The 21,247-nt window shown below is 35.9% G+C and overlaps 1 protein-coding gene across 1 annotated transcript in view; it reads right to left on the bottom strand.

Moving 5' to 3' along the window:
- PDE10A (phosphodiesterase 10A) overlaps positions 1 to 21,247 on the bottom strand; it is a 307,742-nt gene that overhangs the window by 164,978 nt on the left and 121,517 nt on the right.

Raw genomic sequence — 21,247 nt, 5'->3', positions numbered from 1 at the left:
AAAGTGGAGAGATTCCCACCCAGAGGATCGGTGCCGACTAGCACTCACCAGTCTGAGAGCCTTGTCTGCTCACCCACCGGGGCGGGTGGGGGCTGGAAGCTGAGGCTCAGGCTTCGGAGGTCAGACCCCAGGGAGAGGACTAGGGTTGGCTGCATGAACACAGACTGTAGGGGGCTAGTGCACCACAGCTAGCTGGGAGGGAGTCTGGAAAAAAGTCTGAACCTGCCTAAGAGGAAAGAGACCACTGTTTTAGGGTGCATGAGGAGGGGGGATTCAGAGCACCGCATAAATGAGCTCCAGAGACGGGCACGAGCTGCGGCTATCAGTGCGGACCCCAGAGACGGGCATGAAACGCTAATGCAGCTGTTGCAGCCACCAAGAATCCTGTATGCAAGCACAGATCACTATCCACACCTCCACAGGAACCTGTGCAGCCTGCCACTGCCAGGGTCCCGTGAATCACGGACAAGTTCCCCGGGAGAACACACGGCACTCCTCAGCCTGTTGCAATGTCATGCTGGCCTCTGCCACCGCAGGCTCGCCCTGCATTCCAATTATGACTACCGTACCCCTCCCTCCCCCCGGCCTGAATGAGCTAAGCTCCCTAATCAGCTGCTGCTTTAACCCCATCCTGTCTTGGCGAAGAACAGACGTCCTCAGGCGACCTACACGCAGAGGCAGGCCCAAATCCAAAACTGAACCCTAGGAGCTGTGCGAACAAAGAAGAGAAAGGGAAATTTCTCCATTCAGCTTCAGGAGCAGTGGATTAAATCCCCACAATCAATTTGAGGAACACTGCATCTGTGGAATACCTGAATAGATAATGAATCAATGCAAAATTGAGGCGGTGGATGTTGAGAGCAACTGTAGACTTGAGGTTTGCTGTCTGTGACTGACTTGTTTCTGATTTTTATGTATATCTTAGTATAGTTTTAGCACTTGTTATCATTGGTGGATTTCTTTATTGGTTTGCTTGCTCTCTTTTTTTATTATTTTTTTATTTTAATAATATTTTATATGAATTATTTAATTAATTAATTAATTTGTTTGTTTTTCTTTCTTTTTTCCTCTCTTTTCTTCTGAGCCGTGTGGCTGACAGGGTCTCGGTGCTCTGGCCTGGTGTCAGGCCTGAGCCTCAGAGGTGGGAGGGCCAACTCCAGACACTGGACCACCAGAGACGTCCCAGCCCCATGTAATATCAATCGGCAACAGCTATCCCAGAGATCTCCATCTAAATGCCTCCTGTAGGAACTTCTTTAGGCAGGAAACACAAGAGAAGGAAAAGACTGACAACAACAAACCCAAAATAATTCAGAAGATGGTAATAGAAACATACATATCGATAACTCCTTAAATGTAAAAGGATTAACTGCTCCAACCAAAAGACACAGACTGGCTGAATGGATACAAAAACAAGACCAGTATATATGCGGTCTGCAAGAGACCCACTTCAGACCTAGGGACACATACGGACTGAAAGTGAGGGGATGGAAAAAGATATTCCATGCAAATGGAAATCAAAAGAAAGCTGGAGTAGCAATTCTCATATCAGACAAAAAAGACTTTAAAATAAAGACTATTACAAGAGACAAAGAATAACACTACATAATGATCAAGGGATCAATCCAAGAAGAAGATATAACAACTGAAAATATTTATGCACCCAACATATGAGCACCTCAAGATATAAGGCAAATGCTAACAGCCATAAAGGGAAATCAACAGCAACACAATAATAGTAGGGGACTTTAACACCCGACTTTCACCAATGGACAGGTCTTCCAAAATGAAAATAAATAAGGAAACAAAAGCTGTAAACAATATGTTAAACAAGATGGATTTAATTGATATTTATAGGACATTCCATCCAAAAACAACAGAATACACTTTCTTCTCAAGTGCTCATGGAACATTCTCCAGGATAAGTCATATCTTGGGTCACAAATCAAGCCTAGGTAAATTTAAGAAAATTGAAATCGTATCAAGTATCTTTTCTGACCACAACACTATGAGACTAGATAGCAATTACAGGAAAAAATCTGTTAGAAATACAAACACATGGAGGCTAAATAACCAAGACATCACTGAAGAAATCAAAGAGGAAATCAAAAAGTAGCTAGAAACACATGACAATGAAAACACGATGACCCAAAAGCTATGGGATGCAGCAAAAGCAGTTCTAAGAAGGAAGATTATAGCAATGCAACCCTACTTCAAGAAACAAGAAACATCTCAAATAAACAACCTAACCTTAAAACTAAAGCAATTAGAGAAAGAAGAACAAAAAACCCCAAAGGTAGCAGAAGGCAAGAAATCATAAAGATCAGATCAGAAATAAATGAAAAAGAAATGAAGGAAATGATAGCAAAGATCAATAAAACTAAATCTGGTTCATTGACAAGATAAACAAAATTGATAAACCACTAGCCAGACTCATCAAGAAAAAAAGGGAGAAGACTCAAATCAATAGAATTAGAAACGAAAACGGAGAAGGAACAACTGACAATGTAGAAATACAAAGAATCATGAGGGATTACTACAAGCAACTATATGCCAATAAAATGGACAACCTGGAAGAAATAGACAAATTCTTAGAAAAGCACAACCTTTCAAGACTGAACCAGGAAGAAACAGAAAATATAAACAGACCAATCACAAGCACTGAAATTGAAACTGTGATTAAAAATCTTCCAACATACAAAAGCCCGGGACCGGATGGCTTCACAGGCGAATTCTATCAAACATTTAGAGAAGAGCTAACACCTATCCTTCTCAAACTCTTCCAAAATATAGCAGAGGGAGGAATACTCCCAAACTCATTCTACGAGGCCACCATCACTCTGACACCAAAACCAGACAAAGATGTCACAAAAAAAGAAAATTACAGGCCAATATCACTGATGAACATAGATGCAAAAATCCTCAACAAAATACTAGCAAACAGAATCCAACAGCACACTAAAAGGATCATACACCTTGATTAAGTGGGATTTATCCCAGGAATACAACAAGGATTCTTCAATATACACAAATCAATCAATTAGATACATCATATTAACAATCTGAAAGATAAAAACAAATGATAATCTCAATAGATGCAGAAAAAGCTTTCGACGAAATTCAGCACCCATTTATGATAAAAACTCTCCAGAAAGTAGGCATAGAGGGAACTTATCTCAACATAATAAAGGTCATATATGACAAACCCACAGCCAACAACATTCTCAATGGTGAAAAACTGAAACCATTTCCACTAAGATCATGAACAAGACAAGGTTGCCCACTCTCACCACTACTATTCAACATAGTTTTGGAAATTTTAGCCGCAGCAATCAGAGAAGAAAAAGAAATAAAAGGAATTCAAATTGGAAAAGAAGTAAAACTGTCACTGTTTGCAGATGACATGATACTATATAGAGAGAATCCTAAAGATGCTACCAGAAAACTACTAGAGCTAATCAATGAATTGGTAAAGTAGCAGGATACAAAGTTAATACACAGAAATCTCTTGCATTCCTATACACTAAGGATGAAAAATCTGAAAGAGAAATTAAGGAAACACTCTCATTTACCATTGCAACAAAAAGAATAAAATACCTAGGAATAAACCTAAGGAGACAAAAGACCTGTATGCAGAAAACTATAAAGACACTGATGAAAGAAATTAAAGATGATACGATTAGATGGAGAAATATATCATGTTCTTGGATTGGAAGAATCAACATTGTGAAAATGAATCTACTACCCAAAGCAATCTACAGATTCAACGCAATCCCTATCAAACTACCAATGGCATTTTTCACAGAATTAGAACAAAAAATTTCACTATTTGTTTGGAAACACAAAAGACCATGAATAGCCTAAGCAATCTTGAGAAAGAAAAACGGAGCTGGAGGAATCAGGCTCCCTGACTTCAGACTATGCTACAAAGCTATAGTAATCAAGACAGTAGGGTACTGGCACAAAAACAGAAATGTAGATCAATGGAACAGGATAGAAAGCCCAGAGATAAACCCACGCACATATGGTCACCTTATCTTTGATAAAGGAGGCAAGAATATACAGTGGAGAAAAGACAGCCTCTTCAATAAGTGGTGCTCAGAAAACTGGACAGCTACATGTAAAAGAATGAAATTAGAACACTCCCTAACACCATACACAAAAATAAACTCAAAATGGATTAAAGACCTAAATGTAAGGCCAGACACTATAAAACTCTTAGAGGAAAACATAGGAAGAACACTCTTTGACATAAATCACAGCAAGATCCTTTTTGACCCACCTCCTGGAGAAATGGAAATAAAAACAAAAATAAACAAATGGGACCTAATGAAACCTAAAAGCTTTTGCACAGCAAAGGAAACCATAAACAAGACAAAAAGACAACCCTCAGAATGGGAGAAAATATTTGCAAACGAAGCAACTGACAAAGGATTAATCTCCAAAATTTACAAGCAGCTCATGCAGCTCAATAACAAAAAAACAAACAACCCAACCCAAAAAATGGGCAGAAGATCTAAATAGACATTTCTCCAAAGGAGATATACAGATTGCCAACAACTACATGAAAGGATGCTCAACATCACTAATAAATAGAGAAATGCAAATCAAAACTACAATAAGGTATCACCTCACACCAGTCAGAATGGCCATCATCAAAAAATCTACAAACAATAAATGCTGGAGAGGGTGTGGAGAAAAGGGAACCCTCTTGCACTGTTGGTGGGAATGTAAATTGATACAGCCAATATGGAGAAAAGTATGGAAGTTCCTTAAAAAACTAAAAATAGAACTACTATACGACCCAGCATTCCCATTACTGGGCATATACCCTGAGAAAACCATAATTCAAAAAGAGTCATGTTCCAAAATGTTCATTGCAGCTGTATTTACAATAGCCAGGACATGGAAGCAACCTAAGTGTCCATCGACAGATGAATGGATAAAGAAGATGTGGCACATATATACAATGGAATATTACTCAGCCATAAAAAGAAACGAAATTCAGTTATTTGTAGTGAGGTGGATGGACCTAGAGACTGTCATACAGAGTGAAGTAAGTCAGAAAGAGAAAAACAAATACCATATGCTAACACATATGTATGGAATCTAAAAAAAAAAAGAAATGGTTCTGATGAACCTAGGGGCAGGACAGGAATAAAGACGCAGATGTAGAGAATGGACCTGAGGACTTGGGGAGGGGGATTGGTAAGCTAGGACGAAGTGAGAGAGTAACATTGACATATATACACTACCAAATGTAAAATAGATAGCTAGTGGGAAGCAGCCGCATAGCACAGGGAGATCAGCTCGGTGCTTTGTGACCATCTATAGGGGTGGAATAGGGAGGGGGGGAGGGAGATGCAAGAGGGAGGGGATATGGGGATATACATATGCATATAGCTGATTCTTTGTTATACAGCTGAAACTGACACAACACTGTAAAGCAATTATACTCCAATAAAGATGTTAAAAAAAAAAAAGACTTGTATATACACTTCACCTCCAAGCCCTCTCCTCCCACTCTCTCTTAATCCCACCCCAATCAACTGTACCACTCCACCAAAACCATGCTTAGCCAAATCACTAATACTTCCACATTGCTAAAGTATACGATCAGTTCTTCATCCTCATCTCACTTGATTCACCAGCAGCGTCTGACATGGCTGTTCACTCCATCCCACAGGTTTTCTGCCCTTGGCTCCCAGCACACTCTCTCAGTTATCTTCCTAGCTCGCTGAATACTTCCCTTCTGTTTCTCTTGCTAGATCCTTTTCCCCAAACTCCTATGCTGAAATTCTCCAGGGCGCCTAGTCCTTGAACCTCTGTCTACACTTACTCACATAGTCTCGTGGCTCTAAATGCTGTCTGTATGCTCATGATTTCAAATTCATTTCTTCAGCCCTAAGCATACTCTGAATTTCAGACTCAAATATCCAACTGCCTATCTGACCCTATATTTTTATGTCTAATAAACATCTCAAACTTAATATGCCCATAACTGAACTCCCGATATCCACTGCCCCCCAAAAATTGTGCTCTACGCATATTCCTCTCATCTTCAAAATTCTCCCTATTTCTAAAATTAGGATTAAATAGATGCTTTCAAGTTAAAAATTCCTGTTAAAATAGGCCCAGCACATCTGTTGCTATAAAGTAATTATATGTCCATTAAGTTTGCTATGAAGGAATTACATGTTCACTAAGTCATGAAGTACTTGTGTGCATAAATTCAAACACGGTGAAATGGGAATCCTCAACATCAGTTTAAGCCACCCTTCTAAATTTATGGAAACTATTCTGTTTCCAGTTTTTTTAATTATCTGGTAGTAGATATCAGGTTCTTCTTGGGCAAAGCTAATTTAACCTATGTTAAATAAATATATCCCAGGATTTAAATCTTATTTGATAATTAAATGTAATAGAACCGCAACTGCATCTATCAAAAAGAGAGGAAAATATTATGAAATTAATTTCAGCACTTGACTTTAAAAGTGAATAGGTTGTACACAAATTTAATTTCATTAACAAATATGCATTTCCAAACTTTGGTTGCAGTAGAACATCTACCATAATTAGAATGAGGTGAACCTGCCTGTGTATTTTTTTTTTTTTTTGCTAATAAAATAAGGAAAGAATAAATATATTTTAAATGACGATAAATTACAAAAGGTAATATTCTCCAACTTTTCATCCAACACTGTTGGGCTGGCAGACCAGACGGCCTAACCATACATCGAATCACTTGATTTAGTTAGAACTGCTTTGACTAGCATGTAGTAAATATATGAGTGAACAAATGAATGAGTGGATCACAAATACAATAATCACGTGACTGTATAAATTGATAGCTAACCTAAGCTACACCCCCTGCAGATGTTGCGACGAATACTTATTGAAGCCCACCGTGCTGGGGTGGAAGTCAGGAAGTAACAGCCTAGTATTTTTGTATGTGAAACTGAGTCTACCTGTGTGCTGTTACCAAGAAATAAGAGTATAATTACAGTGTGATTACAATAATATTGAAATTAAGTTAATTCTCGAACTTCTCCAGAAATGTTACAGAGTTAACAACCAAATGATGGTATCCCTATTAGGTTTTCTTTTTAAAATATACTCCCAACAGCATCACAGACGTATAAGTTCAGTCAAATTAACTTTTTACAACTCAATTTACTATCTCAGGAAGCATGAAAGCATAGTAAGAATCAGAAGGTAAATATAGGATCATTTTAATGTTACAAACAGTCCAGAGAAACAGCAGAATTACAGCAAACTGTCTGAATACTGCAATTTTAATTATATTTTCTGACCGTAATTACCTATAACCACCATACTGCTTCCCTATTCTAACCCTGATATTCAAAAATATAAAACTCCTAAACTGTCCAATTAATGATTGCTTTATTGAGTTACATTATTCCCAAGGATCTACACACATCAAAAACAGGCTGTCCCTCACCCGTTTTTATTGATCCAGATCAAAGAACCTTCTACTACCACATCACACATGAAACCTTACTTGCTGGAACTATTTCTGATGACAGTATAAAAGCACTTAGTAGTCTGACACCACTTTGCATGTTAAGAATGCAAGAACAAATTATAAGCAACTTTTACATTTCCAAAAGTAATTTTTCATTAACGAATGGAAAAGTGAGGTTAACATGAGACCTATGAGAGCTTCTGGGGCTTTAGAATAAATTGGTCACACGCTTCCCCTCTATCATGTATCCAAATTAAATCATTAAAGGAAAACAGCAATATTTAAAATAATCATAAATATCATATTTCACTTTGAATTACATATATAATTATTCCCTTTACCACGTTCGACAACTACGAGGACATAGTAGAATAAAATAACAGCTACCTTTAGACAGTGTGTCCTTGGGCACTAACAAGTGACTCATTTTCTGTGGTAAGCAATATATAAATTACTCTAAAGATTCCAGTTCAAAGTAATATAAAAAGCTGTATTTTTAATATAATGAGCTAAGAAAATAACCTTATATCACTATCTTACCATGAATCAAAACTAATTTCATTGTATACATTAGAGTGCTTGTGAATTATTCATTCACTTATTCAATCTTTTATTCATTAAGTGAGCATTTAATATTGCCCATTATGTCAAACATTGCATAAGAGATTAGAGGCTTAGCCAATCCTGGAAAGCTCTGCCACCAAATGATTCCTTCTTACAATTAGAAACCTAGTACATAAAATAAATCTCTAAGAAATCGAAGCTAAGTAGGATAAGTATGAAACAGATGATACTTTTTACACATCTAAACACATCTTATGATGTCTTAAATGGATTCAGAAGACTCAAAGATCCTTATCCAAGAGATAAGATTAAAATCTTGTCAAAAAGACCAAAACATAAGTCAACACATAAAAATACTCCAATAAAAGCAACATGACCCAGCATTTCCCATGAAACTGCTCTTCTAGGGAGTTATTTAAAATTGGATTAATATTATTCACAATTCCTCAAAAGTGGAAATAACTAAAGTTAATACAGTATTATGTTAATTTTCTGGATTTGTGTAATGTTCGTAGATTTTTCAGCTTTTAAAAATTCTTAATTTAAGGTCATTTATTTTCCCAATCCAAAGAAATATTCACCTTTGGATGAACCTAGAGATTATCACAGTAAGTGAAGTAAGTCAGACAAAGAAAAATATCATATGAATATGTGGAATCTAATTTTTTAAAAATGATACAAATAAACTTATTTACAAAACAGAAACAGATTTACAGATGTCAGAAACAAACTAATGGTTACCAAAGGGGAAACATGGAATGGGGAGGGATAAATCAGGAGTTTGGGATTAACATATACACATTACTATATTTAAAGTAGATAACCAACAAGGACCTACTGTATAGCATAGGGAATTCTACTCAACATTCTGTGATAACCTATATGAGAAAAGAATCTAAATAAGAATGAATATATGTATATGCATAACTGAATCACTTTGATGTACACCTGAAACTAACACCACATTGTAAATCAACTATACTCCAATAAAATTAAAATTAAAAAAAGAAAAGAAATACTCGCTTTTATACCAAATTTTCTTCAAGAGGGTCTCTCTCTCGAGCCTCACAAACCATGGACTTACTCCTATGCACAGTATCCCAGAGCCAGGAGAGCAAGCCGGGGTGCCATGGGAAGCAATTGGCCCATCTAAATCAACCTGGGGGTGTCCCCCAAAGACTTCCTAAATGATGTGATAGTTGATTGGATTTTTTTTTTAATTTTTAAGTAAAAAATTTTTGATAAAATACACAACATAAAATTTACCATTTTAACCACTTCTAAGCATGCAGTTCAGTGGTGTTTACTATATTTACATTATTGTGCAATCAATCTCCAGAACTTTTTCATCTTGCAAAACTGAAACTCTGTACCCATTAAACACTGATTCCCCATTCCTCCCTCCCCAAGCCCCTGGCAACCACCGTTCTACTTTCTGTCTCTAAGAATTTGTCTACTGTGGGTGCCTCGTATTAGTAGAAACACACAGTATTTGTCCTTCTGTGATGGGATCATGTCCTCAAGGTTCATCCATGTTGTAACATGGGTCAGAATTCCCTTCCTTTTTAAGGCTGAATGATATTCCACTGTATGGATAGACCACATTTTGCTTATCCACTCATCCATCAATGGACACTAGGGCTGCTTCCACCATTGGCCATTGCAAATCATGTTATGATGCACATAGGTGTATAAGTATATCTCCCAGGCCCTGCTTTCTTTTTTTTTTTTTAATATATTTATGTATTTATTTATGGCTGCATTGCTGCACGCAGGCTTTCTCTAGTCGCAGTGAGCGGGGGCTACTCTTCTTTGCTTTGCGTGGGCTTCTCACTGCTGTGGCTTCTCTTGTTGCGGAGCACGGGCTCTACGTGCGTGAACTTCAGTAGTTGTGACACGCAGGCTTCAGTAATTGTGGCACGCAGGCTTCAGTAGTTGGGGCTCGCAGGCTCTAGAGCGCAGTCTCAGTAGTTGTGGCGCACGGGCTCAGTTGCTCCGTGGCAGGTGGGATCTTCCTAGACCGGGGATTGAACCCATGTCCCCTGCACTGGCAGGTGGATTCTTAACCACTGTGCCACCAGGGAAGCCCCAGGCCCTGCTTTCAATACTTGTGTTCATATCCCAGCTCTGATGCTTTACAGATCTATTTCAGTTTCCTCATCTGTAAGTTGGGGATGGTGATAATATCCTTCTCATAATATTGTTGTGAGGATTAGCTGAATTAATATATGTAAAGCACTTAAATAGTAGTTGGCAAATAAGTACCACATTATTATTTGCCATTATCATTTGAAAAATTCATTTATTACACAATTTATAACTTTACTGAGATCTCTGCTTGTTTTTACTATTTGAGTAAGTGAATATATATATATTTTTATCCATAGGCGCATCTCCTATACCTGCTTTTTCCTGTTAGAGTATTGTTATTGTTGTTTTTCCTCAATAGCATAAAAACTAGTTTTTAAAATTTTCTTTTTACAAAACAGTATGGGAATTTTCTGTAATCTTATGGGTTTCACTATATTCACTTATTCATTCTTTCTATAAATGTTTACTAGCCAGGCATTAATTTCATTTCATAAAGCTTTGATTGATTTATATTAGTAATCCCCAGTTTTACTGAAACTTTGCATGTCCATATTTAACTTAAGTGTATTCCTTCCTTCAATGAATATTTAGAGCAAGAATTCTGCATAACAGGATACTGCTCTAAGAAATGGATTTGCAATTCTTAAAACAAAAATAATTTAAATATATGCTACATGTTACATTTTTAAGTGTGTATGGGGAATGCATAAGTCTTTTTATGTGAAAAAATATCAGAAAAAGTATTTTGCTTCTGAAGTCACTTCTAATTTCCTCCTTAGAGTATCAAACACAAAAAAAGAACTGAAGTCACATATCTTAGAAATTGCCAATAAATTAACACATTTTAAGTTTCCATTCTTTGTATTATACTTTCATATAAAAAATTTATGAAGAAAGTTCTAATAGGACTTAGTCTAGAACTTAATTTTCTTAACCCCACAGTAAAAGAATGTATAGAAAACTGAATAGGCACCACAGTATAAGGACAATTACAAGGCAAACTGAAATCTGAGTGCCTCCATTGATGTCTAAAAAAAAATTTCAAGGCTGTGAGAAATATTATTAATAAGTCCATCTCAAATAAATCTCATACATATATAATTAGGAAAATAAATATGCTTGTTTATATGTATTTTAGGTAAACTCTTTAAGTGAAAAACATCACATAAATTCCAAAATAAGGAGTTTCAACTCTGATTAATCTAAGGACCCTTGACTTTTAAAATCCTTAGTCTGAGATTAATTTCTAAAACATCCCTAGTGTTAATGGTTCATTTGTTGATTACAAGCTCTTCATGTCTATAAAATTACTCCAAGATAAATCATTCCTTTCATCATTTTTATCATTTCCTGTTCAATTGTTTTGGAAGTTTGAGAACCATTCTTGTTTTGTTGTGTCTCTTCTCAATGTTCTGTGCTTTATGAGTCATTCTTGATAACGTTTCGTGATTTATACAGATTAAAGAAATGAGTGCTTTCTCTCTTCCTGAATCTTGTTCACTCAATGTTCACTTTTCCCCAAATACAGTTAATGTTTCACCATTAGGTTTTAAATTGTGCTAAAACCAACATGAACATTTATTTACTCCACTTGAAAATATTAGTCATACAGGTACTATAAAGAGTTCCCAGCAAAACTTTATTCCTTGATATTTCATAACGTTAGAGATACACACTTTTGGCTTCCATTTCAAAATACTGAGCTACTGCATTAAGATATCTGCAAGTAAGTTATCAACTGATACTGACACAACAAACTATCGAACAAATGTGCTGATGAGCTCTGGGAAGATGACAACTGACCAGAGACGGAAACTTCACTGCATTGATTTTTTTTTCATACCAAACAAGATATAGATTGTGAAAATCCATTCAAAATATGTCTTATCAGACCTCCTTCAAACCTTTCGATACCTTCATGTTACTCTCAAGATAAAATCCAAAGCCCTTAAATATGACCTGAACAGTCTGGTAGGATCGCTCTCTGCTCCCATCCGCATCCTCCTCTTCCACGATTCTCCAACAAAACCCCTTCCACCTTTGGCGTCCTCAAACTCGTTCTCCCTCTCCTCTAATAGAATTGCAAATTCGGGACTTCCCTGGTGGCACAGTGGTTAAGAATCCGCCTGTCAATGCAGGGGACACAGGTTCGAGCCCTGGTCCGGGAAGATTCCCACATGCCGCGGAGCAACTAAGCCTGTGCTCTAGAGACTGCGAGCCACAACTACTGAAGCCCACGTGCCACAACTACTGAAGTCCACGTGCCTAGAGCCCGTGCTCCGCCAACAAGAGAAGCCACCACAATGAGAAGCCTGCGCACTGCAACGAAGAGTAGCCCCCGCTCGCCGCAACTAGAGAAAGCCCGCGTGCAGCAACGAAGACCCAGTGCAGCCAAAAAGAAAAAAAAAAAAAAATAGCAAATTCATCCTTCAGTCCTGAGCTTAAACACCAATCTTCATTTTAGCACCTTTTTAAAAGATTTTTTTCTAGTTTTACCGAGATATAATTGACATACAGCACTATACAAGTTCAGGGTATACAACATAAAGATTTGACTTACATATATTGTGAAACGGTTACCACAGTAAGTTTAGTTTATATCCATCATCTTATATAGATACAAATTTAAAAAAAGAAAAAAAGAAAAAATTTTTTCCTTGTGATGAGAACTCTTACGGTCTACTCTCTTAACAGCTGGTGTATCACATACCCGGGTTAACTATAGTCATCATGTTTCACATTACATTCCTAGTATTAATTATCTTATAATTGGAAATGTGTGCCTTTTCCACCTTCATCCAAATTTCCCCTCCCATCACCCCACCCCCGACCTCTAGTAACCACAAATCTGGTCTCCTTTTCAGTTTTTTTTTTTTTTTGATTCAACATTAAAAAAAAGTGAGATCTTACAGCATTTGTCTTTCTCTAACTTAGCAAAATGCCCTCAAAGTCCATCCATGTTGTCACAAGTGGCAGGATTTCCCCTTTTTTTAAATAACTGAATAATATTCCATTGTATATATATACCACAACTTCTTTACTTGTTCATCAGTGGACACTTAGGTTGCTTCCATGTCTTGGCTATTGTAAATAATGCTGCAGGAAAACATTGGGGTGCAGGTATCTCTTTGACAGAGTGTTTTCATTTCCTTCAGATATATTCCCAGGAGTGCAATTGCTGGATCCTATGATAATAGTATTTTTATTTTTTTAAGGAACTCCATACTGTTTTCCACAGTGACTGCACCAGTTTAGACTCCTACCAACAGTGCACTAGGATACCCTTTTCTCCACATCCTTGCCAGCATTTGTTAGCTCTTGGCCTTTTTTTTTTTTCAGCCGCACCACGTGGCATGCAGGATCTTAGTTCCCTGGCCAGGGATCGAACCCATGCCCCTGCAGTGGAAGCATGGAGTCTTAATCACTGGACCACCAGGGAAGTCCCAAAGCTCTTGTCTTTTTGATGATGGCCATTCTAACAGATTCACGTGAAGTGGTTTTGATTTGCATTTCCCTAATGATTCCAGAAGTTGAACATCTTTTCATGTACCTGTTGGCTATTCCCATATCTCTTTTGGAAAAATGTCTATTCAGGTCCTTTGCCCATTTTTAAATTGGATTATTTTTTTTCTTTTACTGTTGTTGCTATTGAATTGAATGAGTTCCTTACTTATTTTGATGTATTAATTTCTTATCAGATTGTTTGCAAATTTTTTCCCCATTCTATAGGATGGCTTTTCATTTTATTCATTGTTTCTTTTGTTGTGCAGAAGCTTTTAGCTCGATGTAGTCTCACTTGCTTAGTTTTGTTTTTGTTGCTTGTGTTTGGAGATGTCATATCTAAAACATCATTGCCAACACCAATGTCAAGGAGCTATTTTTCCTTTGTTTTTGTCTAGGAGTTTCATGGTTTCAGGTCTTATATTTAAGTCTTTGATCCATTTTATGTTAATCTTCGTGAATGGTATAAGATAGGGGTCTAAGTTTCATTCTTTTACATGTGAAAATTCAATCTTCCCAGCACCATTTACTGAAGACTGTCTTTTCTCCTTTTAGTATTCTTGGCTCCATGGTCAAATATTAGTTGATGTATGTTTGGGTGTATTTCTGGGCTCTTGATTCTATTCCATTGAGCTATTTGTCTTTTTTCATATAGTATCATACTGTTTTAAGTACTATACCTTGAAATCAGAAAGTGTGATACCTACCACTTTGTTCTTTCCCAGTATTCTTTGGCTATTTAGGGTCTTTTATGGTTTCATGTAAATTTTAGGATTTTTTTTTCTACTTCTATAAAAAATTGCCACTGGAATCTTGACAGGGATTGCGTTAAATCTACAGATGGTTTTGGGTAGTATGGACATTTTCACAATATTAATTCTTCCAATCCATGAACGCAGTATACCTTTCAATTTATTTGTGTCTTCTTCGATTTCTTTCATGAGTGTCTTGTAGTTTTCAGAGTACAGGTATTTCACTTCCTTGGTGAAATTTATTCCTGAGAATTTTATTGTTTTTGATGCTATTGTAAATGAGATTGTTTTATTTCTTTTTCAAATAATACATTGTTAGTGTATAGAAACACCACTGATTTTTGTATTCTTCAATTTTCCTGAATTAGCTGATTAGATCTAACAACTTTTTGGCAGTGTCTTTAGTATTCTCTCTATATAAAATCATGTAATCTGCAAAAAGAGACCATTTTACATCCTCTTTTCCAATTCTGATGCTTTTTATATCTTTTTCTTGCCTTATTGTTCTGTCCAGGACTTCCAGTACCATGTTGAATAGAAGTGGTGAGAGTGGGCAAGCTTGTCTTGTTCCTGACCTTCAAGAAAAAGGTTTCAACCTTAATACTTTGTAAACTGATTTAGGATGAGGAGATTGAGTGAAAGTGGTCAAAAGCTACAAACTTCAAGTTATGTGATAAGTAAATACTGAGGATTCAACGTACAGCATGATGACTAGAGTTACCACGGCTGCATGGTATTTGAAAGCTGCTAAGACAATAGATCCTAAAAGTTCTCATCACAAGGAAAAAACTTATATAATTGATTTAAATAACTATGGTCAAATTACTTAATATTTGTTGCCCTCTTTAGACAGCAAATTCCATTACAACTGAATTCATGTCTGATGCTTATTAGCAAATGCTAAACATATAGAAGATATTTGGTAAATTTGAGTAAAATAATTTGTAAACCCAAAATGATGACTCTGGGAAAAAACTGAGCTGTGTGCTTTGCTAGACCCCATTTCAGCCACCAACTTCCTATGTGATAATCTATGTCACTGAAGATAACATATGGGGGAGGGGGAGGAAAAGCCAATAATAAAGGGATTAGTAAATATAGAATAAATGTTTATTATCCCTTGCAACAGAAAAGTAGCCAAACAAGCAGAGAATAATTGGTTTAAACTGAATTAGAAGTAATGAAATTTGGGGCAAAACCCTCCATATAAGAAAAACTCTAAAAACTTTCTTTTAATATTTCTTCTAATTATTTCTTATTATAACAGCAACACATATAAGGATATAAACACACCTATAAATCCCAAAAATCCAAAAACAACCACAATGACATATATTTTACTAGCTCTTTGTCTATGCATTTATATGTGATTATTATCTTGCAAAAAGGTGATAATATAAGTAGCTCTGCAACTCACCATACTTTAGCAAAGCTATCAATTAAACACCTACTTTGGATTTTTACAGTTTCTGCTTTTCCTATTACAGTCAATGCAGAACATGAATAAATAGTTAAAATAAAATGAAAGTAGAAAGACAAAAATTTTAACAGCAACTTCTCCCATTCTTAAAATAAGAAAAAATAGTTTCAAGATGTAAAATCTATACCAAATGACTCCACAGCATATCAAAACTGCCAGCACTACAAAAGCAAACAAACAAACAAAAATCCAGAAACTTTTTTAAGAAGAAGAGTGACTGAACATATTCTCTTTAACCAAACTCCTATTTGAGCTGTTATAGCCAACCTGCTTTCGACCACCATACTGCTTTCTGTCAACTTGCTTCTACCCAGAATTTTGTGACAAATCCTCCCTCTTCAGCCTCTCCCAGGAGGAAATCACAGCAAGTCCTGCAGCCCTGCCTTTTCTCCTGTTGCTCCCCCCAGCTCCTCCACAGGCCCCCACCCCAGTGCCCAAGGCTGTGGTTCTCAAGTGTTAGCTTGCATCAGAATTACCGGGGGCCGGGGGCCGGGGGCCAGGCCGGGGCCGGGGCCGGGGCCCGCGGTGGGCGCTTGTTACAACACAGATTGCTGGTCCAACCACAGGAGTTTCTGATTCAGGAGGTCTGGGCTAAGACCCAACCTATGGCATTCCAAACTAGTTCCCAAGTGATGTTGGTGGTGATCTGGGGAACCAGTTGCCTAAATCAAAAACCAATTCCTACAAAAAGCCTTCTCAATTTTCATATCTCTTAATGACCCCAATTCTCACAAGTGTTGTCCTGATAAACTATACCACACAATTTAACACTTGATTATACACCCTCAGTTGCTGTACTCTCATAGTTTCATATCTTCTTTCCACACCACAAGATTATGAGTTCCTTAAGGGCAGTAAACACGAGAAATAGTGTTCCTGTGACTTACAAAGAGCCCAGGACAGGGCAGATGGACAGGCACGCATGCTTAATAAAAAACATAGGCTCTGTCTGACTATCCAAAAGCAAACAATGTGGATTTTAAAATCTCAAGCAAATCTAATTCTCCTAAAAATTTCTGTTTGCTAGACCTTATGCTAGATGTTTTCAAATATACACAGTCAACAAACACTGAAATAAATCTTATTCTTAGCTTATGTGTTTATTACCTGTCTTCCTCTATCAGAAAGTGACCTTGAGGGAATCAAATTTATATTCCTTGTTTTCCAACTACACTCCCATAGTAGGTACTACACAGATCTTTGTCAACTGGCATGCTGAATAAGTAGCTAGAGAAATGAGTAGTACCTGGTCACATTCCAGCTACAACTCACCACTCAAATGAATGTTTCTAGAAATGATTATTCAACCTTTGGTCAAATAATCCAGATCAATGTTAAATCTTCAGGAAGCTTTTAAGGGGTAGATTAAAACACACACACACACACACACACACACACACACACACACACACACGCAAACACAGAAATGGTTATTTCACTTATCTTTCACAGGCTTTTTATTTTATTTTTAAAAATCTGCGTTACATGAAACAAAATTTTAAATGCCGAAAAAAATTATATTAAATAGATGCAATGATTTCTATTACACATCTTTTTCTATAATATGTGCAATTAACAAATACAATTTTTATAAAAAGAAACACCAACAAAAAGTATTTTCAAAACTCCATTAGCTCATAACATTTTCATTAGTTAGAATCCCTTGCAAACAAAATTTTCATTTAGGAAATGTAGTAACAATGTTGAATGAAAAAATAATAGCTACCACCGATAGGAGCTTTACAGATAATATAAAAACTGCTTCAGAAATCAATCTAGTCTATAACAAAGCTATTAAATTTCTTTGAATTAGTTTCATAATCACTAACAATATTTGTGGTGATCTGACTTAATCTTTTGAAATTATCAAAATCCCAATCAACTTGATTGGATTGCTAAGGAGCCCAAACACTCTCAAAAAGAATATATTAAAGATACGCCTTTAACAGTAATATGTACAATTAACAGAATTAACGAAATACATCAAGTAACTCTTTACAAATGAATTAATATCAACTTTATCCCCCTTCTGGCTACCAGATGGTGAATTCAGGTTTATTTATAATTTAGATTAAGGCAGGCAACACTCAACACATTTTCTGTTTTCCATTATGAAAAAGAATATGAAAGTTCTATGTGAAAATGTAATTTCAACATTTGAGACAATGTAATTTTAAGGAAAAGAGAGAAAGTGCCCAAAATGAAGTTCCAAGTAAACTATTTCAATTATGTGTTTTTTCTTATTCATGGTATGTCCTAATAGTTAACACATCACTGACTAGTGTCTTACTAACTGAAGTCTTCTAACATTGTGTGCTTTGGCAAATTCATGCTTTGTTAACTTAATATCCTGCTACATTATATACACTAGCATAGAAACAGTATGTTATATACCAAGTAGGGCAAGTGCTACTTAATCCACATTTTAGGTTGTATATAATAGGTTTGGGGGGCATAAATTAAATCCCACTAATTCTAAGTATGAAATATCTAACAGTTTTATTTGAATGAAAATTAAATCCCATCTCTAGAATCATGGAGAGGTGAAAAAATGTAACTATATTCTTTGTGTAAAAAAAGAAACCATCTTGTAAACATTAAAGGCAGCTGGCAGAACTAACATTTTCATTGTTAATTACTTGACATTTACAGGTACACATGATAGACTGGGCAATGCTTTTTCCATGCCACTCACACAAGTTTAGTGCTAACCCTTGCCTTTAAACAGTCTGCAGGGGCCATGCTACAGAATTTCACTGAATATAAAGCAGATGTAATGAGACACATTCTTGTGATAAACGCTGGACCCTTAGTGACCCTTTAGCTTCCCTTGCACATTTCCAACATCTGCCAAATGAACATGAGCTTACTTAACCTTCCTTAATTCAACCAGATGTAAAGGGTCAATATATGTGAGCTGTCTTGAAAATTACAACTGCTCTATGGTCACACAATATTAGTCCATTATAAATATTACCATAGTTTAAATAAAATGTCATGCGTTCTCTATTTTTTAAGCATTTTGCCTTCTGAGCACCAAGCAAACAGTAGGTGCTGAATAAAATGCTAAATGATTGAAGAAAAACTAGCTTTTTGGATAGCACAGTCATCATTAAGAAACACGTGCAAGCAGAATGAAAGCTGACCATTTTAAAGGCAAATATAACTTTGTAATTTAAATAATCACCCCTTTATTCATTTGTTTAAAAATTTGAATTTTCATATAGGATCTTTCTGTAAGCAGAATATGCCTTTACACGATTTTCTGTCCCCATAATATAGATCATTTCCATACGAGGCTGGTTTATCGGTGTTTAAAAAAATAAATAAAATAAATATTTATTGAGTACTTATAATGTACAAAGTGTTGTGCAAATTATTTATTCCAGCACAGTTTTCCTTACTTCATTTTCTTTTACTATACTGACACAAAATGAAATAATTTGGATAGGTTTTTCTCATTTTCAACGAAATATTCTCCAAGACCTTCTAGCTATCACACTTTCTGTTCCTGGGTCCACACATGGAAATAGAAACACTCCTTAAAAATCTCCTGACAAAAATTTTCTTCCTCAAGACATTTTCAGTGAAGGGATAATAATGAGGGGGGGGGGGGGTGAGGGAAAAGAAAGGAGATGGTTCAGAGAACCACTACTTTAATCCGTGACAATATAAATGAAATAAAGATATTTAACTGGCTTTCTACATCTCAAAGAAGACTGGGAAATGCTTTTTCCATGCTACTCACACAAGTTTAGTGCTAAACCTTGCCTTTAAACAGTCTGCAGGGGCCATGCTACAGAATCTCACTGGATATAAAGCAGATGTAATGAGATACATTCTTGTGATAAACTCCTTGGAAGAGGAGGTAAAAAGGGTCTTACTGGACCGCAGCAGTAGAATTAAAGGTTCCTTTTAATGCCCTTCCACTGCAAACTACTTGCGTCCTTGTTTACTGCTGACGCATTCTGTGCTGTGGTTACTTCTATGCCTTTCCCCACCACTAGACGGTGAGCCCCGAGTGGACGATTCACTCACATTCTCGGTGGCATCAACAGTCTCTAGCCCGGCACAGGGTCACTGTCAAAATCATCTCCTTATAAGGACAAGTTTTTCTTCCAGCATAACTGAGTATTGTTTCAGTTACACATTGCTATTCTTAATAATCATTTAACTCTTGAGTATATGTATTAAGAGGTTTAAAGTATTATTTGGTTAACTAATATAGAAAACAGATTCGGGAGATGTGGAATGACATTCAAATATTTATAAAACTTTAAAAGTTAACTATCACTGTAACACTAAAACAGCATGCAATTCTTTTCATTTTCTAAGACCTACGCTCAATTTCGTATCTCAGAGACATCATATATATTTTTAACTTTTCATTTTATATGGGAGTGTAGTTGATTAACAATGTTGGCAGCATATATCTTTGCATTATATTACTGTCCACCATTATACAGCAGGTTGCCTTAAGTACAACTCAGTCACACTTCTGAAAGTTTCAGACATCTCGAACTGTTTGGAAATGTGTAAGGTTTGTAATAGATGAAACATGCCATGTCAAGCTTTGTTCTTACTATTAATGCCATGATCCTTTTGAAAAGAATATGCCTGTCTCTGATTTAGGTATATTTCTTTCTCTCTCTCTCTCTCTCCCTTTTTCCCTCCCTCTCAATCCACACATACATGCATACACATTCACACACACCCATGGACACTTTAAAAACAATTTTGTGTTTCAATACCAAAAACTCTCTTTTTAAAAATATCCACCTCTTTTTTATTATAAAAATTATGTAAGAAAATTATAGAAACTTTCATATGTAGGGTGAGGAAAATCAGCTCCAGGCAGCACACTATTAGCATAGGTCTAACAGCATAATATTTTAGTAATGATCATGTTTGAACTTTAAATGTAGCATTTTTTTACACAAAAAAAATTTCCAGAAAAATAGTATATATTTTGGTTTTTTTAATATAAAAGTTCTCCATATAGTTAGAATCGTATATAAATTTTAATTTCCACTATAAAAGCAACATTCATAGAAATGAGAAGTCATAAGTGGCCAAATATAAATTCATTTAAATCCAAAATTAAAATTATACCAGAATAACCAAATCCAATATATTAACATAGATTCAATTTTGGGGGAAATTTGACTTCACATTCCTTTTGAGTCCATCTTTCTTTTTTCCATAAATATAACCACATCTTAAGTTTATGAGTGTAAATAAAATGTCTAATGTAAGTCAAGACTTCTTTTCCTACTGTGCACATACAAAAATTGTTTGAATAATTCATTTTGCAAAATATAATATAAATCTATTTTTGAAATCTATAAAGAATATTTTTATAATCAATAATAA

This window comes from Balaenoptera physalus (genome assembly GCF_965194825.1).
Source record: "Balaenoptera physalus genome assembly, chromosome: 9".
NCBI classification, from domain to species: Eukaryota; Metazoa; Chordata; class Mammalia; order Artiodactyla; family Balaenopteridae; genus Balaenoptera; species Balaenoptera physalus.
The sequence above is the reverse complement of the archived record's forward strand: the minus strand, read 5'-3'. Positions and strand labels throughout refer to the sequence as shown.